This window comes from Pelophylax lessonae (genome assembly GCF_965119305.1).
Source record: "Pelophylax lessonae genome assembly, chromosome: 4".
NCBI classification, from domain to species: Eukaryota; Metazoa; Chordata; class Amphibia; order Anura; family Ranidae; genus Pelophylax; species Pelophylax lessonae.
In genome coordinates this window covers 326,822,849-326,850,136 of record NC_138771.1, presented here as the reverse complement: position 1 = coordinate 326,850,136, position 27,288 = coordinate 326,822,849, and positions in this window count along the sequence as shown.

Genomic DNA, 27,288 nt, shown 5'->3' with positions numbered 1-27,288 from the left:
CTTTCATGTCCAGATCAAGAGGTATGCATAATAGACGGAAGAGAGGGACCTGACATTCTTTTTATAAAGGGCAAGAAAACAAAAAATGGGGATGCGCATCAGACCCATCATGACCTAAAACATAACGTTTATTAAGCGTATACATAAAATTTTAATTAAAAACAGGCTGAAGTAAAAAAGAAAAATGCCAAGTGTATGACCTTTCTCATTGAGAAGTGCAGGTGCCATGTGGAAGCATTAATCCCTAATGCTGGAGGTTTTTGAGAAACGATTTCCTCCAACAATGGGGAGGTATCATTAGTTGTCACTGAAAAGCAACAGTGCTCTCTGCATCCCCATAAAGTGCCTTGAAAAAGTATTCGTACCCCTTGAAATCTTCCACATTTTGTCACGTTACAGCCAAAAACTTAAAGTGGTTGTAAACCCACTTTAAAGACTTTTGCCTATAGGTAAGCCTATATTAAGGCTTACCTATAGGTGCTATTAATATCTCCTAAACTTGCACTGTTTAGGAGATATTTACAGTGCATGCAGCCGATGACGTCATCGGCACATGCGCTCTGAAGGAACGGCAAGGGTGGCCACCCTTGCCGTTCCTTCAGAGCCCTGTGGCGTGACCGGCGGCTCCCGCGCATGCATGCGCGGGAGTGATGTAATCACACATCCGGTCAATCAGATGGCCGAAGGACGCGATCCAGGAAGCAGGGCGGCCGAACATGTCAGCCGTTCTGTTGCTGAGTGGGCGGCACTGCGGGGGCTTCATTTTTAGGTAAGTACTTCATAATGAGCTAGTATGCAATGCATACTAGCTCATTATGCCTTTGTTTTTACAGGTTTTTTTTTTCTCATTTTTTTTTCAGAGGGTTTACTTCCTCTTGAAATGTATTTTATTGGGATTTTCTGTGATAGACCAACACAAAGTGGTACATAATTGTGAAGTGGAAGGAAAATGATAAATGGTTTTCAAATTTTTTTACAAATAAATATGGGAAAAGTGTGGCGTGCATTTTTATTCCGCCCCCTGAGTCAATACTTTGTAGAACCACTTTTTGCTACAATTACAGCTGCAAGTCTTTTTGGATATATCTCTACCAGCTTTTCACATCTAGATAGTGACATTTTTGCCCATTTTTCTTTGCAAAATAGCTCAAGCTCTGTCAGATTGGATGGATCCATCACCTGAAAATGAAGTATGGCACAACTGCAAACCTACCAAGACATGTCCGTCCACCTAAACTGACAGGCTGGGCAAGGAGAGCATTAAAGTGGAGTTCCGGCCTATTTTGCAACTTTAGTGATTCCTGGAGTGCTCGCTATGCTGATCAACAATTGGCCATTTTCAATTTTTTTCAGGGGTCCCTTACCTTATTTTCAGGGCATTTATTATTGTACTTCCTCCTTCCCCGCCCTCTGTGGCCACGGCCACCAACATCACTTCCGCCTTTGCATTGCATCCTGGGAGCTGTTTGTCATCACCCCCAGGAGGCTGGAATCAGGAAGAACTCCCACAAAACTCCCTGGAATCAGGAAGAAGGACACAACAGATTACACTGTGGCTTCAGATGCCCACGTCTAAGATGGCCGCACCCAGACAGCATTTTTAAAAGTAAGATTTTGACTAAAATCCAATAATGTACGCCTTGTAAGTATGAGAATAGCGATTCTGTAAAGGGCGATAGATTAGTATTATAGGGGTATTTTTAGTTAAAAAAGGTATTTGAGGCTGGAACTCCGCTTTAATCAGTGAAGCAGCCAAGAGGCCCATGGTAACTCTGGAGGAGCTGCAGTTTAATTTCAGGTTGGAGAATCTGTCCACAGAACAACTATTAGTCGTGCACTTCACAAATCTGGCCTTTATGGAAGAGTGGCAAGAAGAAAGCCATTGTTGAAAGAAAGTGAACAGCAATTTTCAAGTCTTGCCACAGACTCTCAATTGGATTTAGGTCTGGACTTTGACTGGGCCATTCTTAAACATGAATGTGCTTTGATCTAATCCATTCCATTGTAGCTCTGGCTGTGTGTTTAGGGTCATTGTCCTGCTGGAAGGTGAACCTCCACCCCAGTTTTAAGTCTTTTGCAGACTCTTTTGCAGGTTTTCTTGTATGATTGCCCTGTATATGGCTCCATCCATCTTACCATCAACTCTGAACAGCTTTCCTGTCCCTGCTGAAGAAAAGCATGCCCACAACATGATGCTGCCACCACCATGTTTCACGGTGGGGATGGTGTGTTCAGGCTGATGTGCAGTGTTAGTTTTCCGCCACACATGGCATTTTGCTTTTAGGCCAAAATGTTCAATTTTGGTCTCATCTGATCAGAGCACCTTCTTCAACATGTTTGCTGTGTCCCCCACATGGTTTTGCTCAAACTGCAAATGGGACTTGAATGGGATTGTTTTTTTTCAACAATGGCTTTCTTCTTGCCACTCTTTCATTAAGGCCAGATTTGTGGAGTGCATGACTAAAGCCTAGTACACACGCAACGATTATCGGCCGACCGATCGTCCGTCTTTTGTCCAGAGTGGTGTTTTGTTGGTTGGAATGTGCCTAGACTGCACACGAATTTTCTCGCCCGACAAAATTCTACTTCAGAAGTGATGTCATGTGTTGGTTTGATTTCTTTGTGTTCTTTCTTCTCTGAGCATGCCCAGTCTTGCTCATTAGATTTTTCCCTGTCGAAATCTGTACTGACTGCACGAAAATCGGCTGTGTTTTGACGGCGGACAAAAATGTTATAGCCTGCACACCAGATTTTTTTCGGCCGAAAAGTCAGAGTCGGTTGTCGGAAGCATCATACTAACAAGCCGAAAATCGGCAGATCGGTCGTCGGACGAAAATTCCCTGCCGATTTTCGACGCGTGTGTACAAGGCTTTATAGTTGTCCTGTGGACAGATTTTCCAACCTGAAATTGAACTGCAGCTCCTCCAGAGTTACCATGGGCCTCTTGGCTGCTTCACTGATTAATGCTCTCCTTGCCAGTTTAGGTGGATGGACATGTCTTGGTAGGTTTGCAGGTGTGCCATACTTCATTTTCAGGTGATGGATTGAACAGTGCTCTGTGAGATGTTCAAAGCTTGGGATATTTTTTTTATAACTTAACCCTTCTTTAAAGTTCTTCACAACTTTATCCCTGACCTGTCTGGTGTGTTCTTTGGCCTTTATGATGCTGTTTGTTCACTAAGGTTCTCTAACAAACCTCTGAGGGCTTCACATTCTGTATTTATACTGAGATTAAATTACACACAGGTGGACTCCTGAAGGCAATTGGTTCCACTCGGTTTTAGTTAGAGGTATCAGAGTAAAGGGGGCTGAATACAAATGCACAACACACCTTTCAGATATTTATTTGTAAATAAAATGTGTGCCTCGTGTTGGTCTATCACATAAAATCCCAATAAAATACATTTACATTTTTGGTTTTAACATGACAAAATTTGGAAATTTTCAGGGGGTATGCATTTCAGGGAATTACTGTTGCTAAAGGGTGGGTGGGCGCTGACATACCCTCTCTAACTACAGGCTTGGATTAACACTAAAGGGTACTATGGTTACTGAAGGGCTTGACTGCCTTCCTAAAGCCCAGAATGCCACTGTCCCCAACTCCATCCTGGTAACACCACTGCACTATGCCAACACATACTCTATCAGTGTGATTTAACCTCCTGCATGGTCATCCCACCTACCCCAATAGATTTATGCCCATATTAAAGTGATCAAACACAAAATTAAAAATAAATCCTCAACCCAACATGATTCGCCTCTGTTGAGGTTTTTTTCAGGGGTGCATAGTGTGGTGTTGTTTTAAACAGAGCACCTGTTGGGTTAAGGGTTCATTTTTATTTTTGTGTTCGATCACCTTAATATGAGCACAAATCTATCGGCTAAGTTTGATGACAAGAGATTAAAGGAAGACACATGACGCAGATGGAGGAAGTGTTGGTTTAGTACAGTGGGGTTACCAGGCTGGTGTTGGGGACTGTGGCATGCCTGGCTTTAGGAAGGCAGTCAAGCTCTTCAGTAACCATAGCACCCTTTAGTGTTTAGTGTTAGTCCAAGCCTGTAGCTATAAAGTGTAGATTAACATATTGATCACCCTCTGAACACTCCTTAATCTTCTGTGGATGTAGGTTGCCTCACATCTTTCTGCCTCTTCATGTAATCCCACACAAACTCAGTGGAGGGCTCTGTGGGGGTCAAACCATCACTTAAAGGATTCCTTATTCTTCCTTTGTGTTGAAGATAGTTCTTATTGACATTGGCTGTATGTTTGAGGTCATTTTCCTTCTTTAGAATAAATTTGGGGTCAATCACACGCCTCCCTGATGGTATGGCATGATGGATAAGTGCCTCCTCCCTGATGGTATGGCATGATGGATAAGTGCCTGTATTTTTCAGCATTGAGGACATAGTTGATCTTGAACAAATCTCCAACTCTAACTGCAGAAATGAAGACCCAAGCTTACAGTTCTCAAGCCCTTCGATAAACAAGCTTCCTCTTGCCTCAGCCAATTATTTACAATTTTAATTCATCAGTCCAGAGCATCTGCTGCCATTTTTCTGCACCCCAGTTCCTATGTTTTTGTGAATAGTTGAGTTGCATAGCCTTGTTTCCGGGTCGAAGGTGTGGCTTTCTGGGCGCAATTCCTCCATGAAGATCACTTCTGGCCAGACTTCTCTGGACAGTAGATGGATGTACCTGGGTCCCATTGATTTCCATTAATTCTGTGCTGATGGCACTGCTGAACATCTTCTGATGTTGAAGGGAAGTAAGCATGATGTGCCTTTCATCTGCTGCATTAAGTTTCCTTGGCCGACCACTGCATCTATGGTCCTCAACATTGCCTTTTTTTGTGTTACTTCAAAAAAGTTTTTACAGCACATCTTAAAACCATAGTCTACTTTGAAATCTTGGTCTAGGAGAGACCTTACTGATGCAGTATAACTGTCTTGTGTCATGTGCTTCGACTTGCCATGGTGTATGACCTGTAACTTGAAACTGTCTTCCACAACCTCACCTCAGTAGCAGATTTTGACTGTTCCTCACCCAGTTTTAAGGATTCTATGCAGCTGTTTCTGTTTCAGTTAACCACTTTACCACCGGAGGATTTTGCTGTCTTACGTCTGGGCCACTTTTTGCGATTCGGCACTGTGCAACTTTAACTGACAATTGCGCGGTCATGCAACGCTGTACCCAAACAAAATTTAGGTCCTTTTTTTCCCACAAACAGAGCTTTATTTTGGTGGTATTTGATTACCTGTGCGATTTTTACTTTTTGCACTATAAACAAAAAAAGAGCGACAATTTTGAAAAAAATAACAATATTTTTCAAATTTTTTTATATGAAATCCCCCCCCCCCCCAAAAAAATGTAAAAATCAACATTTTTTATCATTTTAGGCCAATTTGTTTTCTGCTACATATTTTTGGTAAAAAAAATCGCAATAAGCGTATTTTGATTGGTTTGCGCAAAAGTTATTGCGTTTACTAACTAAGGGAAAGATTTCTGTCGTTTTTGGTGGTTTTTTTTTAACGAGTAATGGCGGCGATCTGCGATTTTTTTTGCGGGACTGTGACATTGCGGCGGACAGATCGGACCCTTGACTGACATTTTTGACACTTTTGGGGGTACCAGTGACATTTCTACAGTAATCAGTGCTATAAATATGCACTGTTACTGTAAAAATGACACTGGCAGGGAAGGGGTTAATTTTTATTGGGGATCAAGGGGTTAATGTATGCCTGGTGCTTACTGACGTGTGTGGGGGGAGGTGACTGAGTGACACAAGGACAGATTGCAGGTTCAGCTATGCTGAACCCTGCAATCTGACTCTGCCTGTCACTTAGGAGATCCGCCTTCTTGTGTTTACACAAGCAGGCGGATCTCCACACTCGACTCCCCGACGATCGAGGGAAGAGCAGCGGCGATCGCCGCCGCTCCTCCCCTGGCCCGACTCTCGCTGTGACTGAATACAGCGGGAGCGAGCCTCCGGCGCCGTGTGCACGCCGCCGAGAGAGGGGAATGTCTGGCGACGTAGGTCTACGTCGCCAGACGATAACGAACCACTTTGCCGCAGTAGAGCTCTAGTGAGCAGCGGCAAAGTGGTTAATGACTGTGTTTCAACCTATATATGAAATTGATGATCATTTGCACCTGCTTGGTATAATTGGTAAATCATTCACTTGACTCAAAATAAGAATTGATGTTGGTTTGAAACCAAAGGGTAGTCACACCAAATATTAATTCAATTTAGATTTTCTTCTGTTCTCTCACATTGTATTTTGTAAATTGCTTAAAAAAGCTATTAAAATATATATTTTTGAAATCATTCTTACTGTACAACATTTCTTCACACCTGTCTAAAAGTTTTACACAACGCTGTATGTATTAAGTATTTAGCTTTTTTTCCTATAGTTGCTTGCTTGAAATACTAGTTTTTGGGTGACTGACCCTTTAAGATCTAGCCACAAGACATTCTTCACCTGATCGCTCTGCTCCTATTAAGCACTAATCAGTATTCTATAACAAAACATAGACAAGACAATGTGGTGTTCCTGATGGTAAATGTTTTCCTATGCAGAGCAGACAACTTGTCAGTAATTTAACTGAAGTATATGTTTAACTTCCCTTGCTAAAAATGGTTTATAATAAAAGACAATAACTCGTTGTCATCTATTAAAAGTGTATGACACATATAAATATGAAGGAACAATAGTTATTAGGAAACTATGTGAAAAAAGTGTCAGTGTAATTTGAAACATGCACATTGGGCTGCTCCACGTGACACATGTGAGCTCAATTTCAGTAAAGGTACACCCAAGGCGTACAAACACTGAACGTGTCAAGACTGGTTGGCTCGAAGCTTATGAGATGCAAAGGGTATAAAAGAGGGTGGAAAATTACACCGCAATATACATTTATATAATCCTTTGAGTAATACTGGCTGCTTGCTGGGAGGCAGACTACGTTACAGAACATCATCAGATTTGAAAAAAATGCTGATCTGGTTTTGGTGATTCATTACCTCTTAGGAAAATCAAAGAAATAGTTGATATGAAAATGGGAGGAAAGGAAATATCTGTGTTGTCCAATCAAATAGGACCCAGTTATAATTTTCTACTTCCGTGATTATGACAGTTGGAGTCACATCTGCAGCTTTGGACAACACTAATACTGCCATTCCCTTCAGTTTTTATATATGAATCAACCTATATTATAAGGGGTATAGTTTCAAGAAGGTTGTCATGATTTTGAAGTATGACACACACTGCGGCATGTCATATACAGTGGTGTAGCCTGGCACGCTTGAATGCCAGTGTAGGATTCAATCCTGCAGTCAATGCTCCAGACTTAGCATCTCAAACACAGATAAATCAGATGCAGCTACAGTACACTCCCTTTTCTCCTCAACCTAAATTGCCAACCATTATATCCCTTCCCCTGCACCAAACTTCCCAGTCCTTATCATTTTCTCCTCTTAACACAGTATGTCTCCTTTCTTTCAAGAGAAAAAAACATTTAGCAACTCACATTTATTGGTTGATTAGGATGGGAAAGGGTGATTGGAAATTACTTGGTAGGTCCCATGGGAGCCTCCAAGAGTAAGTGAGATGATTGCAACCACATTCTCTTCTACTTTGATCATGTGCTACTGGTCACTGATATCATAAAGAGGTTAGATTTTAACAAGTTATTCTAATACTTGTAGGCAGGTTGAATACTGTGCATGTAGTTGGCACCCAGCTGCCCAAGTGAGGGGAAAGGGGGATAATGTTTTTCCTCCTTTCCCCAGAGTGTGTGTGGGTTTTCTTAGGGGTCCAGCCTCCCTCCCGTATTCTATAAAAAGGAAGAGGTGTCTGGATCTTAAGGGGGCTTCAGGAAACCTTTGGGGAAATGCAGGGGGAACCTAAACTAAAAACTTGCTCCGAAATAAATCCTCTCTGGAATGCCAATTTGCCAGAAGAAACTTGGAACATGGACTTCTCTGTTAGAGCACTGCCAAGCTTGGACTTTCCTCTAAAAGACTTCACCTGTGCAGGTAACCTGGGTAGCCAAAGTTACATTTAGTTACTATATTTACAGTAAATGCTGATTCAACTGCTCAGAGCCTGGTCTGAAGTTATTAAAAGGGGTGCATGTGAGGTCCTGGCATATGACATACAACCAGTCAAAACCCTCCCTTACATACTGAACAATATTGAGGAAACAAATATGGAACCAAGTACTCTACAAGCCTGTATGTTTATATGCTCAGCCGAAACAGTGCTTATATTCATGGGGACAATGGGAACAAGAAATCTGTTGCAATCTACAATCACCCACAAACATCAGAAGGAACATCACATTCAACTACAATTACTGGGACGGGGTGGCAATCATCTAGTAGCTATGGGTACCTTTGTAGATTTATCCTGTAAAATAAATGGGAAGGAAAGGGAAAACTGGAGCTGGTAAAAATACATATCAATCATATTACAATAGATATAGTATTACAACGGGTTTTAAAGTATATCAAAAAGGTTGCTAGGTCACTATGATCAACACTTCCATGATTCCTGTTGTCTGTGCACAGAATGCCACAATACAATACACAATTACAAGTATGTGATAGCCAACCATATCAACAAGGGCCTGAATACCCTTAAGATTAAGGTATCCTGCTGCAAGAATGCTGACTATTCCTCCACCAGACAGAAGTAAGAGCAGAAGGGAATGATCTCATCTTCTCTTTGATTATGCTGAGAGTGCTGGTGATGGCCCACCACCAATGTTTTTAGAATATGAAAAAGGAGGTCCCTAGAAATGTTTGTCTGCCTCTGCACAAAACATCCTACATGTGGGCCAAATAAAAATCATGTAAGGATGAGGGCATCACCCAGGCCCTGACTTAGGCAGCACCTAGACCTGAAATCTCTATTGCAATTGCTTTATTAGTACAAAAGAAAAAGAATAGATGTAAATCGATACTTAAACAATGTTGAGCAGAAATACCTTGGTAAATACTGTACCTTGGTAAATACTGTAAATACTGCATTACCACATCCTTCCAAAATCCTTCCGAAATTGATTGTATTGCATGACAGAGGATGGTTGAGTTTACCAAAACAAATCTGAGTTGAGAAATTGTCCCTAGCAGAGTGAACAGAGCAGAAAGAAACAGTCAGTCACAGCAATGGTCTATCTATCTATCTATCTATCTATCTATCTATCTATCTATCTATCTATCTATCTATCTATCTATCTATCTATCTATCTATCTATCTATCTATCTATCTATCTATCTATCTATCTATCTATCTATCTATCTATCTATCTATCTATCTAGGGCTTTTTTTCTATAGGTGCCGGTACTCCCCTCTTCCAAGTCACCCCCTTGGTTCCCCTAATGTGTTTGGAATTTGTTAATGATAACATGAAAAGTAGTAAAATGGATCCCCTGCAGCCAGCAACAATAGTGCCCCAATAAATAATAGACAACATCAAAATAACCCCTGAAACAACCCCCCCCCCCCCCAGTAACAACCTGCCCCAGGAATAATAAGCCCCCAACCAAAACAATAGATCTTGCAGCAGCCTACATTAATAGACCCCCCCCCCAGCAGCCAGCAACAAGAGACCCCTTCCTCAACAGTAGATTTCTCCCAGCAACAAGTGACCACCCCCTAGCAATATAAGACCCACATGAACAATATATCCCCCCCTTAAACAATAGCCCCCCCTGCAGCCAGCATTAATAGACCCCCAGCAACAATAGACCCCTCCCTCAACAGTAGATCCCTCCCAGCAACAACTGCTCCCCCAGCAACCATATACCCCTCCCTCAAAAAAAAAAATTCTCCCACCCAGCAATATTAGATCCCCCAGCAGTTAACAATAGTGGACACTTCAGCACACCCCAGGACCCCTTGAATTACATACTGTACTGTACATACAGTGCTGGAGGTGCCTGGGACTGCGTTCCCCCGTGTTTCCGCTAAAAAAATCTATCTATCTATCTATCTATCTATCTATCTATCTATCTATCTATCTATCTATCTATCTATCTATCTATCTATCTATCTATCTATCCTATGACCCATTAAATAAATTAGGAGCAATGTCTCTAATTTTCAGGGACAGTCTTGGCCATTTCTGGCTGGAAAATGTCCCTGATAATTTAGCTAAAAATCTGCTGAGCTAGAAATCTGTCCAATGATACCCGCTAAGCAGGTGGATGGCTGATGTGTGTCTGCTCTGCTTATGCAGAGCAGGCATCCTCTATGGGCGGTCAGATGTACACAGACTGCCTGTCCGTTTGCACCCTACTGCCATTCGATCTGATCCACCAGACAGCTGGGGAATAGATCCTTATCCATCTGTTCTTGCAGGTAGCATCAAATTAGATGTCTGTGGGTGTCAACAGACACATGCCGGTTGACATCCGCCGTTTATTAGAGGAGACTGGAGGGTCCGATTCGGTCTGCCTGAAAAACTGGCAGGCGGACTCGATCGATCCGCTAGAGTGAAAGGTGCCTAGAATGTGCCTCTGTCAACAGTGGGGAGCAGATGAATTTACTACTAAATGTGCTACTTTTGGCACTGGCAGTACTCCGGTCAGTAAATTTAAAAACCTGGTTCGGACCAGTAGTGTTCTTTATTAACCACAAGCACAAATTTGACCAAAAAAACATCTACGGAGAAAATCAGACATGTTGGTAGCAGTGATGACTGAAGAAGCAAGAAGGGCAGAAGTAGACAATTACCAACAGAATCAGGTGAAAAATCTAGTTCAAATCAAGCTTTCGCAGAGGATTTGTGCCATTACCATTGTGGGCAACTGTATAAGGCAGGTTTACAAAGCTCTGTGATAGATTTAGCATTGACCTTGCATCAATTTAACAAAGCACACTTAGGAAGTGGTCTGTGGCATGTTGCATATTATCTCAGTACTACTTTTGACCAACAGAGGACAGCCATTATGAATCAATCTTTGAACTGATAAATCTGTCTTACTATATGCAGACAAAAGTGTTTGACTGTGTGCAGAATATATTTGAGTTTTTGATATTTTGTTTTGTTTTTATTAGCGCCTAAAAGCTTAAAGGGTTAGTACCAAAAAAAAAAAAAAAGCCTATGCAGATATAGGACATCTTTGGAAAAAACAAAGTGTGCAGCTTTGACTAAAGTTGAATAATGCCCTTGTTATAGGTGTAGGCCATTTACGCACCACCTGAAGCCTGGCCAAAAAAACTCCCATAGATGGCATCATACTATGCTGCCTTGTTTCTAGGATGTTTCTAAAACACTCCCAGCTGTTACTGGTCACCCCTTTCCTCACAGGAGTGGGCTCTCAAACCCCTGCACATGTGTGGTCCACTATCACCTCTGTCATAGTATCGCTGAGTTTACAGCTACTGCAACAGAGGAGAGAGAGCTCATGAAAGGGAGTTTTGGATCAGGAGTGACTTAGCAACATTCGAGCAGCAAGGCAGGACAGGATGATGCCATCTCTGACTACTGTGGAAAAGGGGGTTGCCCTCACATTGGAGAGATTTCCTATCACTTCCTATTGAGTCTACAGGACAGAAAGTGAACGCAAAGCTCCCCAATGAGACAAGAGGGCAAAAAAAATGACGGGGATTTAACCAGCCCCCTATTATTTATTTATACTGCAGCATGAAATAAACTACAAAGCTTTAGGGGCCCATTCACATCTGCTGAACTGGCTGACTTTCGGTATGTGTGTACCAGATCCCCTCACCGGTTCCATCACCTGCTGGAAATAGCTATGATGCGTGTCCGAGTTGCGTAAATATCAGGCCTGGATGGATAGAAAAACCAATCCTTTGGCAGGTAAAACAGCTCTCATATATGTATTTCATCTGTGTGTTTAACTGTTAGCCTGGAGATCAGCTTTAAGAACAAGTGTACCTTAATGTACACTTATCCAATCTGCCTAGCCCCCTGATTAAAAGTATATCCTACTCCAACTTAGATGTATACTTAACTGAATCAAAAAGGCATGGCCTTCCACCACATTTACAGCCTGCAGCTGAAATCTAACTTGCTGCTGGCCATGCCTGTACATTGGGTCCTCTAAGAGTTCCATTGAATCATGCTCATGCTCATCTGTATATCTATATATCTATAAATAGTAAAAAAATAAAATAGTTTCCTTTCCTTTACAACAAAATATGTTTAAATGCTCAGCGCGACTAAATATTTTTGATACTATCCCTAATAATAAATGCTTATTTCTTTGTGCATAGCATTGGTTTTGGTCCTGCCTAAGTGGTAGGTATTACTGACAGATGGGGGTATATAACCTTTAGGGCCCTTTCACACGGGCGCTCCGTATGTCCGCAAATCATCCTATTTTTTTGCGGACATAATGTAAGTCTATGGCATTGCGGATGTCAGCGGAATACCATCCGCTGACATCCGATTTTCTTCCTGTCAGTTCTGTTCCGTTTTTTGGAACGGAACAGAACCCTATTTTTGTTCCGTTCAAAAAACGGAAAGGAAGGAAAATCGGATGTCAGCGGTGTCATCCGCTGACATCCGCAATCCCCATAGACTTACATTATGTCCGCATATCATCCGCAAACGGATGGGATGATATGCGGGCATACGGAGCGAAAGACACAAATGTCATCCGCTCCGTGAAAAAAAAAATAAAAATCCCGCAGCCGAGCTTTCACACGGAGCAGCCATGTGAAAGAGCCCTTACTTTGGTTATATACTCATAAAAACTTTAGTCTGGGTTTTTGGTCATATTGGTTGGCATGGTGACCCATGACTATGCTCTAAGGTGCCCCCGGTTTTCTTTATCTAATATTTGCTGCTTTCCTGTATACCAGGGCTCGACAAAACCCAAGCACCAGGCCGCCATGCCGATTTGAAAACGCTTCCTGGCGCATGGGCTACATTGCAGCAAAGGCCAGGATTCCCCCGATGTGACCCCCCCTGGGGGATGCACAGACTAAGGATGGGGATACACACTCCTTTGTGCGAACCCACGTCGTCCTCTAGGGGGCAGGGCTGTGATGAGCGCTGCTAAGGGTTTCCCTTGCTTGCTTTCACTGCCCGCCCACCTCCTTCCCAGTTTGACAGCTGGGGTTGTGATTGAGGGATTCATCTGTTGGCCTTTCCATACCCCTGGTGAGTGGAAGGGAAGTGCCACCTCATCAGTGCAGCTTTTCAGTGCCGCCTGTCAGTGCTCATCAGTGTTGCCTATCAGTGCCAGCTGATCAGTGCCACCTCAATGACCATCAGTGCTGCTTATTAGTGACCATCAGTGCTCATTAGTGCCACCTCATCAGTGCCGCCTATTAGTGCCCATCACTGCCACCGCATCAGTGCCACCTTATCAGTGCAGCCTCATCAGTGCCCATCAGTGCTGCCTATCAGTGATCATCAGTGCAGCCAATCAGTGCCCATCAATGCCACCTCATCAGTGCCATCTATCAGAGCAGCCTATCGATGCTTATCAGTGCAGCCTCATCAGTGCACATTAGTGAAGCATATCAGTGCCGCCTCATCAGTGCCCATCATAGAAGTCTCATCAGTGCTGCCTCATCAGTGCCCATTAGTACCACCTTATCAATTCCATTCAGTGCCGCATATTAGTGCAGCCTTTCCGTGCCCATCAGTGCAGCCTATCAGTTCCAATTAATGCAGCCTCATCAGCACACATCAGTGAAGAAAAAAATACTTATTTGCAAAATTTTATAAGAAAGAGGGGTTTTTTTTCCGGTGCTTTTTCGCTTGGCATCAGGCATGAGCAATTCCTTTTGCCCTACACCCCGGACATGCAGTTCCAGGTACCGGGCAGCTTTTTTAAAAAAAATGCCTCCTAACTTTTTTAGCTGGCTCTTAGATTCAAAGCAAATTTTTCAAGCCCTACTGTATACGATATGATTCTAGCTGTCAGAAGTTTAGTTTTACTTTGAGGAAATGAGAAAACAGTCATAAATGAAAATTACAGGTGGACCAATATTTTATGTGACTACAAAAACAGGTGCAGTGCTGATGTCATTGTAATAAATCTTGCTAATATGTTAATCTTTTCCATATGTTGTGCAACAGTTAACCTGTCAGATATAAATTACTGGAGTCTTATTGGCATTAACGTATTAACTTTTACTCAATATTTAGTTGAGTTCCCCTTTATTAGACTACACAAACCATGTCTAGCACCTTCCTTTTATTATTTTTGTATAGGGAAACATAACAGGACCTACTGGGGCACATGTAAGAACTGGGGTTTCTAGTACTATGTGACAGTTTTCCTATCCCTTATGTAAGCTGCAGGCAGGGTATCTTCCATCACCTATCACTACACTTCAGGTATCATATTGGGAAACATTATGAAAATGCTCATGAGTGTTTCTTAAAGTAAAATTAAACATTTTTTTTAATTGTCACCCAAGAGTTGTTAGCCATAATGTGCTGACTTACCTGTCAAATGATCCCCTCTAGTGCTGTGCTGTCACAAGATGTCTCTTGTGTCATAAAAATCCTACCTGGCAGCATTTTTATTTTCAGGTTCAATTCCACTTTAAATATAAGGTGTCATGGTGACCTACTCATTTTTGGACATGTCATAAGAACTATAGTAGAACTCAAGATAAACAGCTAAATACAGAGATGACATACAGTATATGAACTGTTTTATCTTCCAAAGAATGTGTAATTCTGTTCATCCAGTCGTGTGATCGATATACTCCTACCAGAAAGCACAGGCAGGTCCACTGCCTCCCTGCAGCCTACACTGCAATGATAATCTTACTGGAGCATGAAAACATAGGAGCAGGGCCGGCGCTACCTGTAAGGCGACCTAGGCAGCAGCCTTGGGCGCAACGCAGCAGGGGGCGCCCTGGCGTCGGCATCCTGCACCCGGAATCAGTAATGGACTGGCCCCTGCCTGGTGCTGCACTCCTCACGCTGTGCAGCCTGAGTGCTAAAGCAAGCCACGCTATGTGAGGACCTCCAGCGTCGCAGAAATCCCCATAGGAAAGCATTGAATAATCTAATGTGCGTGTGCGGCCATTGCTGCGCATGTGCATTAGGTCTCCCCTGCCGGCTGATGTTGGCGGGGGAGGAGAGTAGGTGGAGCCTGACTCAGCGCCAAAGTAAGTCACTGAAGGGGTTTTAACCCCTTCAGCAACTTGGGACAGGGGGTCGGAGAGCATATGGGGGGGGGGGCAATTTTTATTTTGCCTAGGGCAGCAAAAATCCTTGCACTGGCCCTGCATAGGAGAAAAACCTACCTTAAACCGTAAGTAAAGTCTGCAATACTTACCTCTCCTTCAACAGTCCCAGGTCCCTTGCCAGCATCTTCTGCCTGATTTCTTCTGAGTGCCAGGCTGCGGCCATCTTAAATGGCAAGGATGGGGCAATGTATGTCACCCTGGCTGCAGTAGTAAATGATGTGGAGTTGCACAAATGCTGGGAATTTGGACCTGAATGTGCATATGCAGTTAAAAGGGATTACAAAGAAGACATAGAAAAACAAAATGACAAATCATTTTGGCACAGGAGTAACACATATTGTAACCTGTATTAAAGTAGAAATTTTTTTTTTTCACTATTTGTCTCATTGTGGAGCAAGGGTCAATAATCAAACACTGCACAATGGAATGTAAGCGCGACTCCCATGCACAGAGAGCACAGCACGGGGCCGGCGCCCACTACTGCCGCCGAGCACCCGCGATCGCTCCCCGCTTAGAGAGAAGGGCGGTCAGCTGTTGTAAACACAGCTGACCGTTCTTCTCTCTGAAATGATCACAGAGCGCCTGTGATCCTTTCATATAGGATCACAGGTCTCTGTGGTCATTTCACAAGCTCATCCCCCATACAGTTAGAAAACACTCCCCTAGACTACACTTAACCCTTTGATCACCCCTAGGTTAACCCCTTCCCTACCAATGTCATTATTACAGTAATAGTGCATACTTTTAGCACTAACTACTGTAGTAATGTCACTGGTCCCCCCAAAAGTGTCAAAAATTTCAGTTGAGGGTCAGATCTGTCTGCCCTAATGTCGCAGTCCTGCTAAAAATCGCTGATCGTCGCCATTACTAGTAAAAAAAAAAAAATAATAAAATAAAAATGACAAATCTTTCCCCCCTAGTTTGTAGACGGGATAACTTTTGCGCAAACCAATAAAAATATGCTCATTGCAATTTTTTTTACCAAAAATATGTAGCAGAATACAAATTGACCTAAACGAATGAAAAATTTAGATTTTTACAATTTTTTTTGGTAATGTTATATAGCAGAATGTGAAAATATTGTTTTTTTTTTTTTTTCAGAAATGTCGCTTTTTTTTGTTTAAAGTGTAAAAAATAAAAATCGCACAGGTGATCAAATACCACCAAAAGAAAGCTCTATTTGTGGGAAAAATAGGACATCAATTTTATTTGGGTGCAGCGTCGCACGACCGTGCAATTGTCTGTTAAAGTAACGCAGTGCCTAATCGCAAAAAACGGCCTGGTCATTAAGGCGGCAAATCCTTCCGGTCAAGAAGTGGTTAATCAGCTCACAAGATTTCATGATTTTTGGCTGGTTGAACTGGTATTTTTGTCTAACATATATATTAAAAAACACTTTCAATGTTAAATTTAACAGAACAAACGGATTTAGAGAAATTTATTTCTAGAGTTTACAAAAAATTTAAATAACAATCAAGTGTCTTTTTTTTTTTCCTGGAGATAATGATCGCTCAGAGCTCATATTCTGTGTTCAGAAAAGGCAGCTTGTTAGCAGTGTGTGCAGGAGGGGGAGGGTTAATTGTATCACCATTGATTCACCATGGAAAGGAAGGGATATGTCATCTCCAAGTTGGGAAAGCAAGGTTTCCGGATGAGTCATTGTTCAGAGGTTACTCTGTGGCTCCTCCTTGGGCTCTATAATGGATCACATAGTCCAAAAGGATTGGGTGCCCCCTGCTGGAAGTACCCGCCAATATTTATTATACAAAAGCACTGCTGTGTACAGTATGTGTTTATAGTGAAACGACGATATAGAGGTCTGGAACAAGCTCCATCCCATACAGCTGTGGCCTTCGTAGTTGTCGACCTAACCGCTGTTATGTAATCATGTTTTCATTTACCGAGAGTCAAATTTTTCTCCTGCTGCAGAGGCTGCATTAAAAAGTCTGCTACTGTTTTTATTTTTCATACAATGACCTTGAGTTGTAACTACAAATTGTCATGATTTCCCTCCTAGTGGATAGTAAAACAGCAAATTGCTCAGTAGACATGAAAAAAATAAAGCCCATCTCCAGGGAAAGGTAATATGCTACTTTATATTGGGGCTGCCTCCTCCTTGCAAGGGTTAAATGCTCCTTTAGATCTAGGGGACCTCAAAAAGCAGTTTTACTTACCCAATTCTCCACTCCACCAGCAGGCGGCACCCTCCTGTACTCCCAAAATCCTCTGGCAGCATCCTCATGTCCAGTACAGGTCACTGCATTGAATTTGATGACAAAAGAAGACATCTGACGGCAGCAACATAGGTGAGAAGAGGCCGCATGGACCAGTATTACAGCCTGGAGAAAGCCTGCAGGAGCAGAAGTAAAGGACACATACATTAACAAGCTTTTCACCCTTGCAGTGCGGGTGCAGCCCCACTGCAGTGGATCATCTCCCCCCAAACTACAAGCCAGATCAGCCAGTTGGAACTCTGGTCTTTGCTCTTATGTAGAGCTGCAGCCTCCATTGGAATCCATCACTTCTGAGTGTTTCTGATGCAATGTGTCCCACTGAGTACTGTGGTTCAGCTACTATAGCACTACGAGGGACAGTAAAGACATAGGAGGAGAAATACTAAAACTGGAGCGTGCAAAATCTGGTGCAGCTCTGCATAGAAATCAATCAGCTTCCAGATTTTATTGTCAAAGCTTAATTGAACGAGCTAAAGTTAGAAGCTGATTGGCTACCATGCACAGCTGTATGAGAACCTGAGTGCTCCAGTTCTAGGAAATCTCCCTCATAGCGTATGGAACCACAGTGCACAGAGAAGGACTCTGCATCCTTCATACCCAGAAGTGCAGCACAGTGTCAATACTGCAAAAAGCAGGGCTTGCTGTCATTTTTTTCAGCGCAGAGTTTTGTGGTGCACTATACTGCATTGCAGCGCACTGCAGTGAATAACGATGAACAAATAAAGTTGAAAAATGTTAACAATGTGAAATCCTTAACATACTTATCAAGCATTAAAGTGGTAGTAAACTCTGTAAGACCTGCAAGGCAATATCATAATGTGCTAGTATGTACCGCTGAAATGAAGCCCTCCAGCGGTGCGCTGCCATCGCTGCAGTGGCTTCCTTCTTCACTCGGTCTTCCTTCCGGGTTCGGGAACTCCAGGCATCTGATTGGCCGAGCTGCAATAACATCATTCCTGCGCATGTGCATGGGGTTCTCAGCCATGGCACACAGTTCCAAAGGAACAGCACGGGTATGCCGTTCCTTTAGAGCGCGTGCCCGGGTGACGTCACCAGCTGCTGCTTGCTAGAATATCATCTAAATGACGCTTGTTTAGGAGATTGTCATTTTATCTACAGGTAAGCTTTATTATAGGCTTACCTGTAGGTAAAAAAAAAAAAGAGTTTACTACTGCTTTAAAAGAGCTTTAAAGCGTATCTAAACCCAAAAACAAAAAAAATAATATATTGAAGAAGAAGAAGTCCTTAGAAGTGGTGGCTAAAAAAAAAAAAAAAAAAAAGAAGAAGTGGTGGCTATAATAGTTACCTTTGTTTAGAGTTTTTCCATTGTAACACTTAACCTTCTTTATCAGAACAACAGAAAAAGATAAGATTATGGAACCCCACCCCTCTTATATTGTCAATAACACAGAGCGGTATAGTTCTGTAGTGCTCAGAGAACAATCAAATTGATAGCAGTCAGCTCAGGCACAGATCACAGCAAGTTATCGACTCTCAAGATTTGCGGCAAGATTAGCGGGTATTTTTTTTAACAAAAAGTCTTCTTTAAATTCTCTAACAGACCAAAAGGGAACAAATAGGTTAATTATAAGGTTTTAGATACATTTTAAAACAAACGATCACTGACTATATGTACTGAACCTTGAACTCTTCGCTCCTCCCATGAACTTCCTGATTTAGTTTCAATGTTTTTATTGAGTTTTTTCATTATAGTAGATAAGGGTACAGAAAAATTTCTATAGCCATCAATACTTTGTTAGTCTTTTGAACATCTATCCCAGTGTATATTGTAGAAGTGCAAGTTTTATGCTTTTCATTGGTGAACTTGTACATGGCAATCATTAATAGTGCAAGCCTAATCAGAACATGTCGCCCACCACCTCCAGACACCCCTCTGGGAACATACTGTGTCCAAGGACGGAGGGTGGCATGTCCGGTCTCAATTCTCTATCTCAACAATTTTCATTAAAGTTTCCAACAATCATGTTTTTGAACTGCTTTTTTGTAACCTCCAACAGGAGGCGCTATATAATGATGTACTTAATTAGGACAAAGGATAGTCAACAATAGCAAAGAAGGATTAGAGGAGAAGAGGGGGGTAAAAGAGAGTAGAAGGGAAGTAAAGAGAATGGGAGGTATTGGTGTCTAAGTGTCAGTCAGTGGATCTTCTACATAAGAACTTCCTGATTTAAGCCATGTCTCTGCACTTCCTGTTTGCCAGAATATTGTGCTCTTTCCAGCCAATATCTTGCTTTTTGCATACCTGCAACTGTCCTCATCTTTTCTACCATTTGCTACCGACCCTTGGCTTGTTCCTCGACTACACTTTTGCATACCTCCCAACTTTTGAACTTTGCAATGAGGGACACGGAAAGAGAAACAAAACCTGCCGCGCGCGTAGTGCGCCGCTGCAAATTGTGGGTGTGGCCAATTGCTTAGCAGTGGGAGGGGCTTAAGGGATAGGGTAAACAAAACCCAGACTTCCTAGTACTCATAAAATATGCTTTGATTGCTCAGCCTACCTTAAAGAACTTCATTAAAATAGTCAGAGACTGCATAGCAACCAGCAACTGTTGAGACAATGAAGACTTTGGTGAGAAGTATATAATGTACAGTATTGTGTATATAGTGCAGGAGAGTGTAATGTACAGAATGCAGGAGACAGGAGTATGTAATGTACAGAATGCAGGAGACATGAGTATATAATGTACAGAATGCAGGGTCGGACTCTGCACCATCCACACCCACAGCTCCATACACCCCCCATCCACCCCAAATACCCCCAGCAGCTCTATCCACCTCAAATGCCCACCCAGCTCCATACACCCCCCCATCCACCCCAAATGCCCCCAGCAGCTCTATCCACCTCAAATGCCCACCCTAGCTCCATCCACCCCAAATGCCCACCCTAGCACTATCTAGCCCAAACACCCATCCAGCCTCCAAACACTCGAAATGCCCACCCCTGCTCCATCCACCCCCCCATCCAGCTCCATTCACCCCATATGCCCACCCCAGCTCCATCCAGCCCAAATGCCCCCAGCTCCATCCAACCCAAATGCCCCCTTTTGGGGGGCGCAAACAGAAAAATGTTATAGGCATTGCTTTGCGGCAAAAAACGCTGTAAAAAATTGTGTGACTTTGAGGTCACAAAAGTGTGAAAGGGGCCTTCATTAATCAAGGTAGAGTGTGCCCCCTTCAATGCAGAGTGACCAGCGTGCCCCCTTTCAATACAGAGAGACCAGTGTGCCCCCTTTCAATGCAGAGAGACCAGCGTGCCCCCTTTCAATGCAGAGAGACCAGCGTGCCCCCTTCAATGCAGTCAGACCAGCGTGCCCCTTTCAATGCAGAATGACCAGCGTGCCCCCTTTCAATGCAGAGTGACCAGCGTGCCGTGCCCCCATTCAATGCAGAGTGACCAGCATGCCCCCTTTCAATGCAGAATAACCAACCTGACCCTTTTAATGCAGAATAACCAGCGTGCCCCCTTTCAATGCAGAATGACCAGCATGCCCCCTTTCAATGCAGAGAGATCATCGTGCCCCCTTTCAATGCAGAGAGACCAGCGTGCCCCCTTTCAATGCAGAATGACCAACGTGACCCCTTAATGCAGAATGACCAGTGTGCCGTGCCCCCCCCCCCCCACCCGAGACTGGTGCACTTACCTGCAGAGGTTTCTCCTCTGTCCCCCGGCGTCTCCTCGAGTCCTTCTGCCTCCTCCTCGGCCAATGGCATGGTTTTGCCTTTCGGCCAATCAGGAAGACCTGCTTCCTGATTGGCCAGGAGGAGGATCTGTGTGACAATAGCGAATTTTCATTCGCTATTGTCACACAATGGGTGGACTTGGGGCACACTGCTCTGCACCCTGGGTCCACCCTTCTGATCGGGAGCAGAAGACGAGGGCGGAGCTGGGAGGAGGAGGGGGCGGGCAGCAGAGATGGACGGCATTATCGGAGACATTATCTGACAGGACACCGGCGGCCAGAATTTCCGGGACTTCAGCCCAGCTCCGCGGGACCCCCTTCAATTTGCGGGACAGTTGGGAGGTATGCTACAGATCATTGATCTGTAGTCTGAGAAGTCCTCTTCTTCACTCCATACACTGACCAAAAGCCTGGATCCCCTCTTTTCTATGTTCACTGGTCAGCAGTCTGAATCTCCTCCATTCACTGGTCAGAAGCCTGCAGAGCACCCCTCTCTTCTATTTTCACCAATCAACAGTCTGAATCTCTTCTTCTCCCTATACACTGACCAGAAGCCAGGCTGTACCCCCTCACTTCTCTATTCATTGATGACCAGTCTGATTTTCCTTTCTTCCTCTCTATACAATAACCTGAAGCCAGGCTGTATCCCCTCTCACTGATCATCAGTGAACATAGAAGAGAGGGGATACAGCCTGGCTTCAGGTTATTGTATAGAGAGGAAAATCAGACTGCACTGGTAATCAGGAGAGAAGTGAGGGGACACAGCCTGGCTTCAGGTTAGTGTATAGAGAGGAAAATCAGACTGGTAATCAGGAGAGAAGTGAGGGGACACAGCCTGGCTTCAGGTTATTGTATAGAGAGGAAGAGAGGAAAATCAGACTGCACTGGCAATCAGTGAAGAATAGAGTGACAGTGCAGCTGAGCTCCGACTAGCAGGGAGCTGAGGAGGAGTTTACCATGGGGAAAGAAGCCTATGGAAAGAAAAAAAAAAAAACAATGAGGTCATTTGTGGTGCCAGGACCCAGGGTACCCAGCAGCAAATGTACCCCAAATATGCCCTGGGTGCCTGGCGCTCCCACCCTGTACACAGGAGAACGAAGGCTGCATCACTCACACACACTTGTTGCTGGAGGGAGATCACACAGCATGACATCGATCAGGTCAGTCTCGTCTTCCTTCCTGGAGAGCACACGCCTCCCCTTACAGGAGATTCCTGGAGTGGGCGGGGCTAAGTGGCAAAGCCCAGGGCAGGCATTGTATGGTAATTGCAGGCTTTCAATAGCAAGGGAGTGGGCGGAGATACCGGCATAGCCGTGGACACTGCATTACAGTCTTCTAATACTAGCGGCGCCGCGCCATGCTAATGCTAAGGGAGGACAGGTGCGGGACACAGCCTCAATGTGTGGGACAGCGGGACTCTGTTACAAATGCGGGACAGTCCCGCGAAATCCGGGACTGTTGGGAGGTATGCTTTTGCTTCATCCCTACCTGCAACCATTTGTTACAGTTATTTCACTTGTTTACTGACTATGCTTGTGCATGATCCCTACCTGCTACAACTGCTACCAGACCCTGGCTTGTTCACCTCCTGGTTGGTGGGGCCAATCCTGAGAACCGTGACTTGGCACAAAAATGCAGCAAAACCCATCTCCACCATCAGGGGCTCTGGTGAAGACCAATTAGTGCTTAGGTCCCCTGCCTCAGATGACCTGCTGCTACTTATCCTGTTGGTTGGTGTAAACCTGTCTACTGCTATAGCTACCAATCTCTGAGCCTGACCCCTTACAGTGACATAAATGATTACAACAGAGACTCTAAAGTCAGGTTTCTGTAAGGTCCGAATGCAGCCACTCCAGTCAGAGCAAATAGCAGGCAAGTATAACTTCACTTTTAGCAGCCCCCTCACCTTAGGGAAAGCAGGCCTACCAGTACTAGGTTGCTCCCAGTACCTAATACAAAAAAACGATATACACTGGTTGTAGAATGTTGGTAGCGGACCCAAGGTAGAAGAGAACAGACATGATGTACAGCAATGGAAGAAACAATATGAAATCCACTCTGAAGAAGTCAGGACTTGTGGCTGGCAGTGAGTGTAATTCATGAATGTAGCAAAGGTCATGGCATGTGGGAGGCCATAGAAGTATCTGTTAAACCTAAAATAGGTCAGGGCAGAATACAGTGGAGATAACCAATAAACATGGAAAAAGTAAGGGCAGTTCCCAGGCATTAGAGGTATCTATTATTTGTAGGAAAGGTCAGGGCAGGCAGCGGACATTAGAAGTATCCGTTACACATAGCAAAGCTCAGGGCACACAGCAGACAGTAGTGGTATGTAGCAAAGGTCAGGTCAGTTGGCAGGCAGTAGAGGTTTTCATTATAGGTAGCACAGGTCAGCAACAGAAATAAGCTACAGGCAGCAGTTAAACCCTATCATAAGCACAGAGGCACAGGCTGATGCACATCAAAAAAGGTGCCTCCTGCACCATAAATCAATTCCAGGGCTGGGAAGCATGTGGCCAGATTGTTACCTTGTAGACAAAGAAAATGATGAATGTACAGAAAGCCAGCCAGAGAGGTGCGGGGAGGCTACTTAACAGTTTTAATCCATTTGTAACTGCATAAAGCGCCTGGGGTATGTTTACACTAAAACACTGGATGACTGCAAAGTCACTAAGTCATAAGAAAATAATAATACGAGGAGAGCTGTGATTTCAGTGCTTTTTTTTTTGTCAATTTTAAGAATTAATTTTTCCATGATGCCTTTAGCTACAGAGGAGAATTAGTGTTTGTTTTAAAGATCTTATGCCTGTTGGTTCAGAATGTGTACAGTATATATTTACTCTATTGTGCATAGTGGGGGCACAGGTTTTCTTTAATGCCTGAGTTACTAATTTCCACACCATACCTCTACAACCACTCCTAGGTTTTCTTTAGAAACAATGGACAGTAATGAGCAACATGCTGTCTATATGCCGCTATTACCACTGACAGCTGTGACATACTGAAAAGGAAGAGCTGCTATTTTTCACTTAAATTTTAACAAGCTAGAGGCAAAGAGGTCTAATAAATAGAAAAGGACCTATTAGAGACAGTAAATCCAGATACGATTTGATTTTTCCTGACACTATTGGCTGGATGCTTTAAACAGCTATGAATAACTGACGAACGAATAATAATGACAACAAATGTGCGTGGACAGATGGTGAATATTTGTGAATGAATATCAGCTAATCATCGGTTCTACACAAGGAACATACCAGAAAGAGAAAGAAGACATGGATTCCTTGTGCCTCTGAGACCAGAAAATATAGCTGCCTATTTAATGATATATTGATGGTAGAGAGCATGATTTTATCATAAAAATAATTTTTTTCAATGTAGAGTGAAATTACTATAGTCTCTCATTACAAAATATGTTCTTTAGCATATATTTACAGGTATAAGTGCACCCAAACTGTTACAGTTTTATCTTAGTCTTCCATGCAACGTCTCATGAATACCTGTTGATTCTGCCAGTGTCAGAGAATGGTTCACAGAAGAACTGGCACATCTGCTAATAATCCTTGGGATCGCAGAATGCAGGCACTCAGGTATTTTCCAGTGTAAATGCGCATGCGCGTGGCCGTGAACATTATACAATGTGTAACAGATTCTGGCTCCCAGTGGCCTATTTTATGTCAGCATTTTGGTCCATGAGTTGCTGGATGATTGTCAGCTCCCCCCCCCCCCCATGTTCCTGCTTCTGTTATTATTGGATTTCCTGTTACCGGCCTGGCTTGCCTTTGACCTGTCTTGTCTCTAATCTTGGCTTTGACCTTTGACCTGTCTTGTCTCTAATCTTGGCTTTGACCCTGGGCTTGCTCTATTGACTCTGTTCCTGCCTGCTTACCGATTTATAGCCTTGGCTCGCTCTCATGACTCTACTGCTGCCTGATTTCCAGTGTTTGACCCCAGCTTGCTCCTGACTCCTCTTCCTGCTTTTTGCTTCTGGCTGATATTGTGTATGAATCCTGGCCTGGCTCCTGACCCTGCTTCTGGCTCTCCCTACTGCCAAGTATCATCTGGTACATCTGAGGGACTCCTGCCTGCAGTGCATCCTGCTCGTCCAGCCACCATTCAGTAAACATCTTCTCTGCACTTCAACTCGTCGCAACTGGCAACCCCTGCTTCTTTAAACATAGCATTCCCTGTCACCACCTTCAGGGGTGCCCTGCACTCAGCTGCAGGGGAAGCACTCCAGCCTTCAACCAGGTACCTAACAGTATCATTCAGCCACAATTTCAGAGGCTGACAGAGGTGCTTCCCTGCTTGAGGCTTTGTGCCAGCAAGTCACAGCTATTACCCAAGCAGTGTAGAGCCTTCAGGATAGATATTTACAGTTCGGGGTCGCCTACAGAACCCGACGGTGTCCTCTGCTACAGTGAATCCTAATCCACCTGCTGCAGCCAATATTTTTGCCTCCCCTGTCCAGGAATGCTCAGCTCCTGCTCCTCCTGTGGTGGTCCCACCTCCTGACCACCTGCCTTCTGACCACCTGTCAAACAAGCTCCAATCACTTTCCAGAGGAGCAGCAGGACCTGCTGCACTTCTGAATGAGCCCTTAGTTGCTTGAAGTGCTAGCACCCTTAGGGCTCATTCACATGAGACTGGGGGGTGGTAAAATCCTTTGGTTGAGCTGCAGTTTTACTGCCCTCCAATACCTACCCCTTTAGCTACAGAAGCATCAGCCAAGGGTGTACATGTGCCACAGCAGGAATTATACTCCCTGTTGCTTTTGATGTTTGCTACCCCCCCCCCCCCCCCACCAATCGCAACCTATTCAAATGAATGGGACCACTCTGCAAGCATCTCACAACTATTTGCTTGTGCAGGGTCCAAGGGGTTAAAGCAAGTGGTGAGGAGGCCTTCTCCCCTCCTGCTTTAAGCCCTTGGTTGTTGTACTGGACAAGGTTGCAGGGAGCTTGCAGATCTGATTCATTTGCTTGAATGGGTCATGCTTGGTAGGCACTACAAGCGTGACAGGACGTATCATTCCTGCTGCGGCGGCAACATGTGTACACCCCTGGCCATTGCAGTTAAAAAGGGTGAAGTTGGAGGGGGTCCCTACACATGGCTCAACTATGGGGTTTTACCGCTATGGAGTTTTAACCCCAAACCACAAATGTAAACAAGCCCTTACTCTCTTAATCCCCCATAATAGTTGCTTGCCCTGTTTTAGAAGCTATTTTGCCCAGTTCAATATTGCTTGTGATAGATAGTAGATGATTAGATTTCCTACCTACCATCGGTGGAAGGAAAAAAAATCGCTTGACTTCTGACACACCGAATGTGTTGATGGGGAAATGCCTCCTGCAGCGCTGTCGTGTTCTGCTGGCAAGGGAAGGCGGGGGAGTCTTTCTGGCTGGCAGATCACGATTACTGCTAGTGGCTATAGGCGAAGGCAATAATCGCATGCTAATAATCTGATAGGCTGTTGGCACCCAAGTCGATCTATAGAGCGACTTGGGTACAATCAACCTGCCTATACGTGGATCGAAAATTTTGCCTGTGCTAAACAGGTCGAAGGTGGAGTGCAGTTAATATCATTTTGCCTGGGACTGCAGCTGGTACTAGAGGGGAGTTATTGGCTTATGCAGTTGCTCTGTGCTTCCTCTGTTGACAGCTGGTCAGGAAAACGAGGGTGCGATCTACCAATCACCTGACCACGATGAACCGGTAGATTGCAATCAACGAGTTTCCGACTCCAGACCTAAAATGACAAGAAGGCTGCACAGCCGCCCTAAAACTCCTGGAGACGGGTGCTGTCCCGCTCCCCACACCTGCTGCCACCTGACTCAGTCTCTATGCTCGCCCAGGGCAGCACCCAACTGGTCAGTCAGCCCCTGGGCCACAGAGTGCCAGTGGGGGGAGGTGGAGTTACCAGCGCCGACAAGGAACTGCAGGGAAGCAGGGTGAAGTGAGCAATGCAGGCTGAAAAAAAGCCCCGCTGGTGCCCGCGCCAGCTCACCCTGCCAGGAATTTCAATGGAACCAAGAACTGTAGCTTTGATTCGCTGGGATGCCAGGACTTAGATCAAAATCTGGGACGGTCCCAGCGAATCAGGGGTGGTTGGGAGATTTGCTTATACTGTAACATGGGATCACACTGACTAACAATGT